The sequence below is a fragment of the Ylistrum balloti genome, unplaced genomic scaffold, assembly GCF_031769215.1.
Source record: "Ylistrum balloti isolate Yb309-2 unplaced genomic scaffold, AGI_CSIRO_Ybal_v1 Utg370398, whole genome shotgun sequence".
Lineage (NCBI taxonomy): Eukaryota > Metazoa > Mollusca > Bivalvia > Pectinida > Pectinidae > Ylistrum > Ylistrum balloti.
Window position 1 is genome coordinate 99,695 of NW_026782274.1, and position 17,497 is coordinate 117,191.

The window sequence follows — 17,497 nt, forward strand, 5'->3', positions numbered from 1 at the left end:
CATGGGGAAAAGTTAGATAAGGAAATTGTCTACAAATAACATAATTGGACGAACTCTGTACACTCAACAGTTTTCGAGTTACGGCCGTTTTAAAGTTTTTAAGTTATGACGTCATAGCGGCCATATTAGATTTTTGACCTACTTAAAAAATCTGCATCGTCACCTTCCAGTATGTTCCTATAACATAGTCAATACATATTAGGCGTGGTCTTTACCGTTTAAAAGATTACGAACCCACAAAGTTCGGAAGAAAAATAATAATAATAATAATAATAATAAACATAAAAACAATAGGTCTTTTCACCAAATGGTGAAAAGCCCTAATTATAGCTTGATCAGAAAATCGCCCGGAGTTTTCCTAAGCATGCTGAAAGGCCGGATGTTTTTTTCTTAATCTTTACCTTCTTTCACAAAAGGAAATCGGGCAATTATTGAATGCTACAGACATTTTTTTACAATAAAGTGAATCTGCAAATGTTACCCCAACTGTTCGAGAGAAGTATAAAGATAATATGAAGGACAATATGGTGTCCCTGATACTGATATCTACAGAAAACTTACGCTGTTCGTGCATTTTCCTTTTGACCAAACAGCTGAACTTTTCCGCAGTATATATTTCCGGGAAAAGAAATTTCCTGTATTTCTCTTGGAACTCTGCTCTTTTCTCATCAGCAACTACTGTAGTAAAACAACCATAAGATACTTTGAGCGATATAGTCAGAGAAAAACGCAAATCAAATTGGAAACAAGTGAGACACTTTGAACTCACGGAATGAGCATACTAAAACAGTACTGGGTATAAAACATGTCAGAAATTTTGTTTTTTTAGTATAAACATTACATTATACAAAAGAGAAATTATACACAGACCGGATCTACGATTTGAGATCGAAGGAAGAGACTTACATTTTGCTGTTTCTTCCGGGAAATCTAACTCCAGAAAACTTGTGTTGGTGACTGTTCTATCTAGTGTCATGGCTGACCATCTTGGCCATGGCCTTACGTCCTCTGGACCACTGAAATCTAACTCCAGAGAAGTTTTGTTGGTGACTGGTCTATCCTGTGTCAGGACTGACCATCTTGGCCATGGCCTAATGCCTTCTGGTCCTACATCTTTGAAAAAATCTGTAACAAAACCAGATTGTTCGTCCAAACCTGTGAATTATTTTCCATGGCAACGGTACCATAATATCAGGTAATCTCCCAGACAAGATAGTCATGTAAAAATGTCTACAAAAATTTCATCGTCCAAGAAATCTGACAAAAGAATGATTAAACTTACCAAATTTCACATCCAAATCCCACTTCGGGTTTCGTTTCTTTGTAACAATTTCGGCACCAAACAGAAGTAAATCTTCCATGTTTCTTTAAATCTCTGAAACAAAATTTAGAAAATAAATAACTACGAAGTGCTCAGTAAGACAAGAGGTTCCACTCATCAGAAGAGAAATCCTGTAATTTTTTTAAATGTTGGGTTAATATTTCATTCATGCCTCACGTATACGTTATAATTTGAGGGCAACTACGTTAACATGTACAATATCTCAGGTTTACCAGAGATAGGAGAAGCACACTGTATGCAGCTTACGGTGTCAAGTAGGGCGACTAGTTTTGATAAGTCCTGTGTTAAGATACATCATAACTTTACATAACGCTTGTTAATTTTGGAGACGATGTCATTGTCCTAAAAAAATAAGTTTACTCGGTGAAGATGGTAAAGTAGATCGCGGTTCACTGAAATGTACACAGCCAGTTTTTTCAATCATTTATTTCATATCACCAAAAAAGTTTTGGAATCAACACAGGAATACAGTCTGCTTTCAGTGAAGTATTTCATATTGGCCGATTACATTAATGCTTAAGGTATGCAAGACTTTTCGTATAGAATTCCATGTTATCGTTTATTGAGAATTCACTGTGAGCCTTAATTAAGGCTTATAAGTACTAAAATAACAATGCAATGAAAGAGTACATTGTACAAAACAAGAAAATATCCATCCAAAATAAGTACATACATACATAAAAGTTGTGAAGTTAATGGTTACAGTACAATGCAAAAATATTATTCCAAGGCTGGCGGATTTACATGAGAAATAAGCGAAACATATGCAATATTGCAGAATGTTAGATAATATAATTCTTCACATATTTTCTCTCTGTGAATATGAGCTTGATGCTGGACTGGACATTCTGTATTTTAACAGGAGGTTGCCGGCAATAGATGTTATACAGTCTAAACACGTGTCTATTCTTTAACCTCCGACACCCCACACCCGTTAGCTTGTCGTTCACTAATAACCTACAAATAACGTATGAGCAACACACGACAGCAGCGACAGAAAAACAAAATGAAAGGTCAAAATCGTTTCAATATACCAGGTGCAGTAATTTAACAATCAAAGGAAATGAAATGAAAAAAAAGATATAACATTATCCCAAAATCATATAAAAACAAAAGAAAGATATCAACCCTAAAGTAGATCAATACAGAGGGTAAATGAAAACACAAATTAGTCGATTTACTGAAAATCTGTAACGTTTATGATCTCCAGAATCATCCGTCACACTAAATTATTGGTATAAGGATCCTAGAATAGAAAGATCGGACACTGATGTGGAAGAATTGCTTCCCCCCCCCCAATTTCTTTCACGTGCGAAGTGATATTATTTATAGCATCCGTAAGCTAATGGTAAATATGGGTTGCTCATATTTTGCTGATTTTTGCATTTTTTGTTTTTGTTTTTGTTTTTTTTTTCAAACAAAAATTAATGTTATTAATTTATAACCAACAGAAAGTGTATAACTGTAAACATACTTTTAGATATTTAAACACTGACCGACTATGACTTATCTAGCCATTTATCGACCTTGTATCTAGATAACAATACAATTTGCTTGTTAACTTATTTCAGTTAACTTTCAGTTTGGTGTAACCTCACATTAGTTACCATTAAAACTCGTTAAGAAATATTTCTATACCATACATACACAAACGTATTTACATCCTCACAGTGAAATTCATACTTGATCTTTCCTTACCTGTTCCACAGTACCGTCGCTTAGCTTGGTAGTGAAGGAAAATGATAACGCGAGATAGCACGTGATTTTCGCAACATAGTAGCAGGGGCAGATAACTCAGTCGAATTCTATCGCACAGAGTTGACGTTCCTTTGATGTACTTGTAATTAATCAAAAGTAAATACTGTAATTAAATTTCACTGTTTTAAAATTATGTTTTCAACGGAATATATCATATATATGTATACATATGTAGATGGATGAAATATATCATTGATTAAAGTTATAGCGAGGATTGAAAGGTAACGTGTGCACAAATTCAAAATGTTAAGAATGAAAACCCGCCAAATTTCACATGTGATCAGTCTTGAACAGAATTATTGGAAACCTTTCCGATGGTTCAAAGACGATCTCTTTATCAGAGAGATTCAATCGCTGACTCACTTCGGTAACACAAAATCAAGGCTACCACAGGGTTCTATCCTTAGCTGAAGTCATTTTGCTGAAGATGCATCTGTTTTAAGATTCGCTGTACAATTTGTGTCGAAATTGAAACAGAGTTAAATAATCCGTGGAAGTAACTGGCGCCCCGTCTGTTCGCTAGACTATGTTTAAATGTTAAATCAATGTTTATATGGTAAAATCAAAATCTTGGACACCTGGTTTGCTGAACTATTTCGTAGAAAAGACTGAACATGAGACATTAAACGTGTTCGAAAAAGTAGATTTTAACCAATCACAATAAAATCTTATTTGTCCTCCCGCTGAACTAATTATCATTTTGAAGTGATACAGTGCACAATACAATACAAAACAATACAATATAATACAATGCAATGCAATGCAATACATTTCAACGAATACAAGAAAGTACAGTACAATAGAATACACTTACCATACAATACAATGTAGTACAATACAATACAATGTTTTGTTGGTCATAAAATTGGACCCACGCCGGGGCAATAATTAACATGCAACAATTATGTAGGTTTGTACCTGTGTTAGCACATATAAGCCGTTACACGAATATGTATCTTTTAACCGATTTACGAAGACTGTTATATTTCCCTTACAGTTGTATATTGATGAAGACATTACATGATCCAAATCATCAGAGAGCCCCTACTGTGGAAGGAAACCGGAATACCCGGGCAAAATCAACGTAGTCGTGCAGGTCACCTTCTTGCTTGTTCACGCCCGCTCGGAGAATCGAACCCAGAGCGTCTAAGTGATGGCGAATCAATATAGATTACAAAATATATGTTGATTTGGAACTACAGAATGTAATTGCTTTGGCTTTACAAATATCCCGGTACCGATGGAACAACTTATTTTTATATTACGTGCATAGTCATAGTAGAACCACACGTCAACCGAACATTGTCAGACATATCTGGAGACAACATAATGATACAAACCAGGCGGAAACCACGTATAACCAATCAACGAATCAATAATTCAACTTTACCTTAAAGCAGCATTACTCCAAATTTTAATTATTTTCCCCATAATTAAAACGGATATCTATGGATTGTTTCAGTCCGATACTTTAAGTAATTAGGAATACTTATACGATACGTTACCGAATGATACGCCTTTTTCTTATTATGACATTCTGTACCGAAATTCTCCCGATATCTACTAGAGGTACGGCCGCCATTCGAACATATTCCCTTACATAAGTTATTTATCTTTATCAGCTCTGTTTCTGTACATAATTATTTTATGTAAGAATGACATATGGACAATTGAAATAGGGAGTAAAATTCTATAGAATTGTAAATAATTCTCAATAGTCAAAGAGAAAGGTTTCCTTTATCAGCTCTGTTTCTCGTACATATTCCCTGTACATAAGCTAATCTGTTATTTATCTTTATCAGCTCTGTTTCTCGTACATATTCCCTATACATAAGCTAATCTGTTATTTATCTTTATCAGCTCTGTTTCTCGTACATATTCCCTATACATAAGCTAATCTGTTATTTATCTTTATCAGCTCTGTTTCTCGTACATATTCCCTTACATAAGCTAATCTGTTATTTATCTTTATCAGCTCTGTTTCTCGTACATATTCCCTTACATAAGCTAATCTGTTATTTATCTTTATCAGCTCTGTTTCTCGTACATATTCCCTATACATAAGCTAATCTGTTATTTATCACATGTCCACTTATAAGGAGATATCCGGTTTTTTTTTTGTAAAGAAAAATCAGAAATAGACAAACTCTCGCCTAGACTGTGCTCGTTGTATTTTCGATGTCCTGAGGAGAGTAGAAAAACTATATTCAACCTGAAACAGATACATTTTTCTCTTACATTACGATGAAAAACAAAAAAAAGGTGAAACGATTAAAATATTGATTACGTTATCCTCGAATGCAATTAATTCAAATCAAATTCGAAGAGCGATAACGAGATGTTAACCAATTACACAGGAATCTAAAGTCTTAATTCAATTATTCCTTTAGCGTTTATTGTATTACTTGCTCAATCAGAGTGTTGGGTAACGTAACCTCACTTGTAGATCTGAGGTATGTAGTTCAACGCTCCCTATCCGTGGCGGCTCGTGAAGCTGAGAAACAGATCTGTGCCAACGTGATTATTCCTTTGGCAAGACACGTTACCCTTATTACACTGCACGTCATGCAGCGGTCCTCCTGTATGTTGTTCAGTTAGGTATTCATCAGCCCGTATAAGAAGACTTCGCATAAAAGTGACCCTACTTATTAATGGATCCTCAAACACACTACACTAGATTTACTTTCAGTTTTAGCGTTTTCCGTACATTAAAAACTTTCAACAGAAGATTGAAATGCGACTTGGTGAAAAAGACAAAACATAATAATTAAACACGAATATAAAATATCCTCTTTAATGACGGCTATAGAATTACAAGCATGAAACAATTGTAATAACGGGATACATACCGTAATCCTCGAAAGTAGTCTTGTGACTTTTATATAGAAGTCAAGTATTAGAAATAAGGCATCATCACATTGTAAATCAAGAAAATTACGTAGTTTTTACTGCTTTTATTAAGACCTGCGCAACAGGAAATGGAACACCATCAAAGAATAGCTCTGCATGTCAAAGAGACCGGATGTGATAGCTCACAAAAATAATCACCCATTTTCCAGATGAACCACTCGCATTTGTACGAAAATGAAAGCAAGCGGCAGGCTGGCGGCAGGAAACAAGGAGGTCCGGGAACGGCGAGCTAAACATATCTTTGAGGTTATTGTCTTTCATAATGCTATCTGTTAAGGACCGAGACAGGGACATCTATCCCAGCAGTGTTACTCTCAACTGACTGACCTATACAAAATGTCCTGGTATTTTATCAATGTGGAAACAAGCATCTTCAATGTCACCTTGACACAGTGGTTCAGATTCAATCTTAATAAAAGAACACCGCCAGCACAGTATTGTGTCTAAACACGTCTGGCATCTAACATTAGAGGCAAAAACATATTACAGCACTTCATTATCAAGGCGTGAGCTAACGAGTAGCTACCAGCATTTTATGTAATGAAAATAGAAAATTGTAGATCATGGTTGGACAACAGACGCTTTAATCACAGGCAGATATGCTAATTATAACGTTTGACAAAAACCAGAATGGAAATGTGCTTTTCGCAGTGTTACGTAGAAATTGTGACACGAGAAGCAAAGCTTAAAACAAGACTTTCAGCACAGGCACACTCTAAGAAAATGAAGTTATGATATAATCACAATGAATGTCCCGGTATAGGCACACTGTAAAACACAAAGTTATGATATAGTCACAATGAATGTCTCGGTATAGTCACACTGTAAAACACAAAGTTATGATATAGTCACAATGAATGTCTCGGTATAGTTACACTGTAAAACACAAAGTTATGTTATAGTCACACTGAAGTTATGATTATATCAAAATGAATGTTCCGGTATAGTCACACTGTAAAACACAAAGTTATGATATAGTCACAATGAATATTCCGGTATAGTCACACTGTAAAACACAAAGTTATGATATAGTCACAATGAATGTCTCGGTATAGTCACACTGTAAAACTCAAAGTTATGATATAGTCACAATGAATATTCCGGTATAGTCACACTGTAAAACACAAAGTTATGATATAGTCACAATGAATATTCCGGTATAGTCACACTGTAAAACACAAAGTTATGATATAGTCACAATGAATGTTCCGGTATAGTCACACTGTAAAACACAAAGTTATGATATAGTCACAATGAATATTCCGGTATAGTCACACTGTAAAACATCAAGTTATGATATAGTCACAATGAATGTCTCGGTATAGTCACACTGTAAAACACAAAGTTATGATATAGTCACACTGTAAAACACAAAGTTTTGATATAGTCACAATGAATGTCCCGGTATAGTCACACTGTAAAACACAAAGCTATGATATAGTCACACTGTAAAACACAAAGTTATGATATAGTCACAATGAATGTTCCGGTATAGTTACACTGTAAAACACAAAGTTATGATATAGTCACAATGAATGTTCCGGTATAGTCACACTGTAAAACTCAAAGTTATGATATAGTCACAATGAATATTCCGGGATAGTCACACTGTAAAACACAAAGTTATGATATAGTCACAATTAATGTCTCGGTATAGTCACACTTTAAAACATCAAGTTATGATATAGTCACAATGAATGTTCCGGTATAGTCACACTGTAAAACACAAAGTTATGATATAGTCACAATGAATGTTCCGGTATAGTCACACTGTAAAACACAAAGTTATGATATAGTCACAATGAATGTTCCGGTATAGTCACACTGTAAAACACAAAGTTATGATATAGTCACAATGAATATTCCGGTATAGTCACACTGTAAAACACAAAGTTATGATATAGTCACAATGAATATTCCGGTATAGTCACACTGTAAAACATAAAGTTATGATATAGTCACAATGAATGTCTCGGTATAGTCACACTGTAAAACACAAAGTTATGATATAGTCACAATGAATGTCTCGGTATAGTCACACTGTAAAACACAAAGTTTTGATATAGTCACAATGAATGTTCCGGTATAGTCACACTGTAAAACACAAAGTTATGATATAGTCACAATAAATGTTCCGGTATAGTCACACTGTAAAACACAAAGTTATAATATAGTCACAATGAATGTTCCGGTATAGTCACACTGTAAAACACAAAGTTATCATATAGTCATAACGAATGTTCCGATAAATTCTTTTTAACGCGAAATCAATTTAGTTCGTGGTTTTTAGAAGGTGTGTCTAAAATGTTGCCGGATTTTATCAGTAATGTTCAAGTATTTTCTTGACTCTTCAACGCAAAAATGGGGGGTCATCTATTACCTCGCTCAGAAAGTTCGAACCATGTAATATATAGATTTTAAGGGGAGATAATTTATGGTTGGTCGACTTAAGACTGAGAGAGTTGCAGATCATGATCGCACACAGCTTCCATATGAGGTGTCTCTTTTGCACATTCAGTCGGTAACACTGTCTAAGTCCTCGACCCACAGGAGAGCAATATCATTATAGAAAATAACGGAATCTTAATCCAAACATAAATTCGATGGAACTAGGGGAGCAAGGTAAACGACAATGGAACCACTAAGTATACCAACATGCATCAGACACGTCCAGCTTCATAATGCACAAAGAAATAAAATATTTCTCAATGAGATCGCTATGACGACCGTAAAACTTCTCCCCATCTCTGGAAACCCGGTATTGAGAGTTTTTCTGTATGTTGCCGACATCTTCCACGAAAATTGTGATACTGGGATCAAGTCATACAATATTGAATCAACTGCAATGTGTAAACAACTTAGGTTTGGGATGGAGGGATGTTGATATCCAGAAATGGAAAATTCACTTTGTGGTTATCGAATCATTAAGCTAACCATACAGCTTGATAGAAAGCTGTCCCTGTTGGTTTTGTTGTAGGAAGAGATCGAGGAAAGCCGCTGATGTATGAGAGTCTGCCGTGTCCTTGATTTTCCTATCTGGTTGGTAGATACGATAAACACATTCAATAAATCTCTTGTTATTCACAGACAAGATGGTATCAATATATCTTAAAATGAAATTGAATGACTTTGCAAAGACTTTGTGACTTGTTTTGATAAGCTCTTCAATAAACTCAGCCTCCTACCAAAACAAACGCAAGTAAGTCAAGGGCACAGTTTCTTCATGTAGGTTTACCAATAATCTGTTGGAATATCTTATCACCAAACTCGACGGAAAACAGCTATATTTTCTGCTGAGAACTGGATACTAATAATACTACTCTGAGAAGAAACAAACATTTATCTTAGGTATGAAAATGATATTTACATGCATCGATAGATCGATACAGATATTTATTTGTCATATAAACAGTGGAATACTTCCATATATGTTACACGCCATACATCAGGCGATGTTTGAAAAATTGTACCCAATGCATTCTCTAAGCTTGATGATAAATTTAAAATAAAAAAAAATGAAATATAAATAATTTACATACATGTTCATTTTATTCCAAAATAAAATTTATGGTTTTTATCATTTTTATGTATGTCAAGAGCTTAATGAATATCAACTGCAGAGTTTAATATGTAAAGATAGATAACCTGACTCTCAACATTTGTTTCGTGGGAAAACAAATTTAAAAAATCACCGACAGTGTTACTACCAGGAAGGGCATTGGCACCACTAGATATTTTAAAATCTACAATGTAGCAGCACTCTCTAAAACGAGCTATCGAACAATTTAATGGCTGATAAAAACTGAATTATTTATCGAGAGTTTAAAACAAATGTCAGTTTGAAGGGAAAGGGTAATTTGTCTTTAAACATAGAACAAAATAATTACATTTTAATGTATTGAGACATCGTAAAATAAACGTTGTGAATGATTTATAGCACGTTCCAAACAACAATCCTAATTTGTCGGGGATTTATAAAAACATCCTGGTAGAACCTTGAAACATACACACACACACGCATCCTCACAACACACCATCACAACACACAAACACACACACAAACATCCCCCCCCACACACATTTATATAAGTCAGTAATATGGTAATAAAATGTGAAAAATTGTTCAGGAATTTGAGCGAAGTCTCTAGATTATCAATATTTAACTTACAAATTCTCCATCTTGAAACAGTCTGTTGTTTTACTGAATTCTAATTTTACTGGCCCATGGTAGACTTTATTCTGTCCGAGGATGTTAATACAATGTAGGTAATATCGTTAACTATAACTAGATGGGTGTTATGATGGAACAGGCCGTAATTCCGGAAGTTGTGGTGACCAATCAGAGATGGCGGTAAGAGGGGATGTTAACAGTCAACATTCCAGAATACTTGCTATAAAACTCGCTAGATGTTAACATTGTAAATGATTCAAATAGTTTGAATGTTAATTAAATTTTTTTTACAACTTTAGCTATCAATGAGTTTGGACTAAAAAGAGAAAAAAGATAGAAAAAACCCCCCCCCCCCAAAAAAAGAAAGAATAAATAGATAAATAATTCAATTAATAAAAAGGAATAAGAAATAAAATAATTACGGATTCATATTTTTTGTGTTTCACCTACAATAACTCTTTTAAAGGAGGCCTTTTCACTGTAAGAGAAATGACTAAAACTAGACAATTGATGTTTCCGTTATAAATCCCTGAGCGGTCGTTAAATTACTCTGTTCTAGTGGTGTTTGATAAATAGTCGACAGACTATGGCAGACCTTGTCTACCCTTGGTGCAAATGGGTAAAAGATGAAAGCTCCGGTCGCTTTGGGAAGCCAGTTGGTGAATGAAGTTCAGCAGCCAAATAACCATTGGTCCAATGTTCCGAAGTGTTTTGTTCCTCTGTTTTTACTGAACTTAGGCAAGAAGGGTTTCCCTTGAGATTACTTTTTAAAATTATTTAGTTTCATGTATTGTGTGATGAAGGTCATCAACTATGGGTGTTTCTGAAACATGTATTGTGCGATAAAGCTCGTCAAGTTTCGGTGTTTCTGAAACATGTATTGTGCAATAAAGCTCATCAAGTTTCGGTGTTTCTGAAACATGTATTGTGCGATAAAGCTCGTCAAGTTTCGGTGTTTCTGAAACATGTATTGTGCGATGAAAGGTCATCAACTTTCGGTGTTTCTGAAACATGTATTGTGTGATGAAGGTCATCAACTTTCGGTGTTTCTGAAACATGTATTGTGCAATAAAGCTCATCAAGTTTCGGTGTTTCTGAAACATGTATTGTGTGATGAAGGTCATCAACTTTCGGTGTTTCTGAAACATGTATTGTGTGATGAAGGTCATCAACTTTCGGTGTTTCTGAAACATGTATTGTGCGATAAAGGTCATCAACTTTCGGTGTTTCTGAAACATGTATTGTGTGATGAAGGTCATCAACTTTCGGTGTTTCTGAAACATGTATTGTGCGATAAAGGTCATCAACTTTCGGTGTTTCTGAAACATGTATTGTGCGATAAAGGTCATCAACTTTCGGTGTTTCTGAAACATGTATTGTGTGATGAAGGTCATCAACTTTCGGTGTTTCTGAAACATGTATTGTGCGATGAAGGTCATCAACTTTCGGTGTTTCTGAAACATGTATTGTGCGATAAAGGTCATCAACTTTCGGTGTTTCTGAAACATGTATTGTGTGATGAAGGTCATCAACTTTCGGTGTTTCTGAAACATGTATTGTGTGATGAAGGTCATCAACTTTCGGTGTTTCTGAAACATGTATTGTGCGATAAAGGTCATCAAGTTTCGGTGTTTCTGAAAATGTATTGTGTGATGAAGGTCATCAAGTTTCGGTGTTTCTGAAACATGTATTGTGTGATGAAGGTCATCAAGTTTCGGTGTTTCTGAAACATGTATTGTGCGATAAAGGTCATCAACTTTCGGTGTTTCTGAAACATGTATTGTGTGATGAAGGTCATCAAGTTTCGGTGTTTCTGAAACATGTATTGTGTGATGAAGGTCATCAATTATGGGTGTTTCTGAAAATGTATTGTACGAAAAAGCTCAACAACTTTAGGTGTTTCTGAAACATGTATTGTGTGATGAAGGTCATCAATTATGGGTGTTTCTGAAAATGTATTGTACGATAAAGCTCAACAACTTTAGGTGTTTCTGAAACATGTATTGTGTGATGAAGGTCATCAATTATGGGTGTTTCTGAAAATGTATTGTACGATAAAGCTCAACAACTTTAGGTGTTTCTGAAACATGTATTGTGCGATAAAGGTCATCAACTTTCGGTGTTTCTGAAACATGTATTGTGTGATGAAGGTCATCAACTTTCGGTGTTTCTGAAACATGTATTGTGTGATGAAGGTCATCAACTTTCGGTGTTTCTGAAACATGTATTGTGCGATAAAGGTCATCAAGTTTCGGTGTTTCTGAAAATGTATTGTGTGATGAAGGTCATCAAGTTTCGGTGTTTCTGAAACATGTATTGTGTGATGAAGGTCATCAAGTTTCGGTGTTTCTGAAACATGTATTGTGCGATAAAGGTCATCAACTTTCGGTGTGAAACATGTATTGTGTGATGAAGGTCATCAATGAAACATGTATTGTGTGATGAAGGTCATCAATTATGGGTGTTTCTGAAAATGTATTGTACGATAAAGCTCAACAACTTTAGGTGTTTCTGAAACATGTATTGTGTGATGAAGGTCATCAATTATGGGTGTTTCTGAAAATGTATTGTGTGATAAAGGTCAACAACTTTAGGTGTTTCTGAAACATGTATTGTGTGATGAAGGTCATCAATTATGGGTGTTTCTGAAAATGTATTGTACGATAAAGCTCAACAACTTTAGGTGTTTCTGAAACATGTATTGTGCGATAAAGGTCATCAAGTTTCGGTGTTTCTGAAAATGTATTGTGTGATGAAGGTCATCAAGTTTCGGTGTTTCTGAAACATGTATTGTGTGATGAAGGTCATCAAGTTTCGGTGTTTCTGAAACATGTATTGTGCGATAAAGCTCAACAACTTTAGGTGTTTCTGAAACATGTATTGTGTGATGAAGGTCATCAATTATGGGTGTTTCTGAAAATGTATTGTACGATAAAGCTCAACAACTTTCGGTGTTTCTGAAACATGTATTGTGTGATGAAGGTCATCAATTATGGGTGTTTCTGAAACATGTACTTTGCGATAAAGCTAATCAACTATGGGTGTTTTTGAAACGTGTATATTCAAAAGAAGCATTTGATTGAAAAATAAAAAAACAAAACAAAAACCTGTTTCAAATTCTAAGAATATTTTATAACGAATCTGGCGTGTTTTAAAAAAGTGTCTGTATTTGAATGAAATTGCTGACGTATTACTGAATCTCAAATGAGTAAGATCACTTGACTCAATATCTTACGATGTGACTGAGATTGGCTGTTCTTGGCCAGGACACATTTTTATCTGTCCGTTTCCAATCCTATTTTAGGCCCATGACGCCGCTTTCAGGAATAAGGTTTGACTTATGTACATTCCCGTCACCTCACTCAGGAAAAGACAATACCTGTTTGAATGTGGATGGTTTAGGAGACATTTTAAAGAGATATTTCACTGGCATGTTATGTCAAAGGCATACTATCTGTGTTATGCCAATTTGTTACAATAACATTTGTACCAACTCGAGATGTATTTGATAGGATAAGGTATATCACATTGTTACAACGCGACAATTTGTTACAAAAATAGTTTTGACGAACTGGCACACCACATCAAATAAGTTCCATTTTGTTAAAAATGTTATTGTAACGTATGGGGACGTTGTAACAAAATACGTCCTTTATTATTACAAATCATACCGTAAAATTTAGGAAGTTCTAACAAATTGGCACGCTAGATACCGTCAAATTCGTTAGAAATGTTGTACCAATTTGACACTCCATCAATGTCTCTGGCTCCGTCATACTGATACCAGAATGGGCTGCTGTTATCTGTTTTGTGTAAAGCTCTGGATGTTAATTTTGCTTTGTTTAATGTCAGGGTCACGTGAGGATGGGTACCAAGGGGACATAAACAGTGGAAAAAAGTGCAGAAAGATCAGCAAGAAAAGACAGGAAAGATTGGACGTTGTGTTGCTATTGTGGATGTAGTCAGAAAAATACTAACGTGCTCTCGACCACATTTCTTCGGTCTTGAGTCGATGAACATCAGAACTCCGAATAAAGGAAATAAGCTACCAGCTCCAGGATCTACTTGCAAAGGTCTATTGTGGTAAAGCTCTGTTTCAGTTACATTTCCCCACCTTACTCTGTTTTAGTTACATTTTCCAACCTTACTCTGTTTTAGTTACATTTCCCCACCTAACTCTGTTTTAGTTACATTTCCCCACCTTACTCTGTTTAGTCACATTTCCCCACCTTACTCTGTTTTAGTTACATTTCCCCACCTAACTCTGTTTTAGTTACATTTCCCCACCTTACTCCGTTTTAGTTACATTTCCCCCACCTTACTCTGTTTTAGTTACATTTTCCAATCTTACTCTGTTTTAGTTACATTTCCCCCACCTTGCTCTGTTTTAGTTACATTTCCCCCACCTTACTCCGTTTTAGTTACATTTCCCCCACCTTACTCTGTTTTAGTTACATTTTCCAATCTTACTCTGTTTTAGTTACATTTCCCCACCTAACTCTGTTTTAGTTACATTTCCCCACCTTACTCCGTTTTAGTTACATTTCCCCACCTAACTTTGTTTTAGTTACATTTCCCCACCTTACTCTGTTTTAGTTACATTTTCCAATCTTACTCTGTTTTAGTTACATTTCCCCACCTAACTCTGTTTTAGTTACATTTCCCCACCTTACTCCGTTTTAGTTACATTTCCCCACCTTACTCCGTTTTAGTTACATTTCCCCCACCTTACTCTGTTTTAGTTACATTTTCCAATCTTACTCTGTTTTAGTTACATTTCCCCATCTAACTCTGTTTTAGTTACATTTCCCCACCTTACTCCGTTTTAGTTACATTTCCCCACCTAACTTTGTTTTAGTTACATTTCCCCACCTTACTCTGTTTTAGTTACATTTCCCCCACCTTGCTCTGTTTTAGTTACATTTCCCCCACCTAACTCTGTTTTAGTTACATTTCCCCCACCTTACTCTGTTTTAGTTACATTTTCCAACCTTACTCTGTTTTAGTTACATTTCCCTACCTAACTCTGTTTTAGTTACATTTCCCCACCTTACTCTGTTTTAGTTACATTTCCCCCACCTTGCTCTGTTTTAGTTACATTTCCCCCACCTTACTCCGTTTTAGTTACATTTCCCCCACCTTACTCTGTTTTAGTTACATTTTCCAACCTTACTCTGTTTTAGTTACATTTCCCTACCTAACTCTGTTTTAGTTACATTTCCCCAACTTACTCTGTTTTAGTCACATTTCCCCACCTTACTCTGTTTTAGTTACATTTACCCACCTAACTCTGTTTTAGTTACATTTCCCCACCTTACTCCGTTTTAGTTACATTTCCCCCACCTTACTCTGTTTTAGTTACATTTCCCTACCTAACTCTGTTTTAGTTACATTTCCCCACCTTACTCTGTTTTAGTCACATTTCCCCACCTTACTCCGTTTTAGTTACATTTCCCCACCTAACTCTGTTTTATTTACATTTCCCACCCTTGCTCTGTTTTAGTTACATTTCCTCACCTAACTCTGTTTTAGTTACATTTCCCTACCTAACTCTGTTTAGTCACATTTCCCCACCTTACTCTGTTTTAGTCACATTTCCCCACCTTACTCTGTTTTAGTCACATTTCCCCACCTTACTCTGTTTAAGTTACATTTCCCCACCTAACTCTGTTTTAGTTACATTTCCCCACCTTACTTTGTTTTAGTTACATTTCCCTACCTTACTCTGTTTTAGTTACATTTTCCAACATTACTCTGTTTAAGTTACATTTTCCAATCTTACTCTGTTTTAGTTACATTTCCTAACCTTGCTTTGTTTTAGTTACATTTCCCCACCTAACTCTGTTTTAGTTACATTTCCCCCACCTTACTCCGTTTTAGTTACATTTCCCCACCTTACTTTGTTTTAGTTACATTTCCCCCACCTTACTCTGTTTTAGTTACATTTCCCCACCTAACTCTGTTTTAGTTACATTTTCCCACCCTTGCTCTGTTTTAGTTACATTTCCCCCACCTTACTCTGTTTTAGTTACATTTTCCCACCCTTGCTCTGTTTTAGTTACATTTCCCCACCTAACTTTGTTTTAGTTACATTTTCCAACCTTACTCTGTTTTAGTTACATTTCCCCCACCTTACTCTGTTTTAGTTACATTTCCCCACCTTGCTTTGTTTTAGTTACATTTTCCAACCTTACTCTGTTTTAGTTACATTTCCCCACCTAACTCTGTTTTAGTTACATTTCCCCACCATGCTTTGTTTTAGTTACATTTTCCAACCTAACTCTGTTTGGTTACATTTCCCCACCTAACTCTGTTTTAGTTACATTTTCCAACCTTACTCTGTTTTAGTTACATTTCCCCACCTAACTCTGTTTTAGTTACATTTCCCCCACCTTGCTTTGTTTTAGTTACATTTTCCAACCTAACTCTGTTTAGTTACATTTTCCAATCTTACTCTGTTTTAGTTACATTTCCCCCCACCTTGCTTTGTTTTAGTTACATTTTCCAACCTAACTCTGTTTGGTTACATTTCCCCACCTAACTCTGTTTTAGTTACATTTTCCAACCACCTTAGTTACATTTCCCCACCTAACTCTGTTTTAGTTACCTTGCATTTTCCAACCTTACTCTGTTTTAGTTACATTTCCCCACCTAACTCTGTTTTAGTTACATTTCCCCCACCTTGCTTTGTTTTAGTTACAATTTCCAACCTAACTCTGTTTAGTTACATTTTCCAATCTTACTCTGTTTTAGTTACATTTCCCACCCTTGCTCTGTTTAAGTTTACATTTGTAAAGTCATGCTATCTCTAGTCACATGCCTTTAGTGTTTTGCTATATTTTCATGTTTCTTGCACATGCGCAATTCAACTAAGAAAACAACATTATTTCGCTCTCTTTACCACTTCATCTCCAAGTCTTTTGTGTAATCGATAGAACAATATCAAAAGTGTGACTGCGCAGCAATTCGTTCAAGGTTAAAGTTCCCGAGGACATCTATTTTTGTAAAAGTAATCAAACCGAAAGCGTGTTTATTTTTATTCGATTTGTTTTTTTAATAAGATACGTCATAAATTGGGGGAATACCTTGGGTATCGCGAGGTGTTTCCTTAAGTCACGTGGTTGAAATTCCTGTCTACAAACAAAATAATGGTAAGTATATGAAAATATCTGAATTTACATTCGTACTGATCTTTGAAACACAATATAGGTACCATCTTGTAGACAATGGGCAAATTTTTCCTTCCATCTGCGACTTGATTGTGAAAATGTTAATTTCCACAGGTATCGCTTGATCGTTAGAATACCGAGTATATG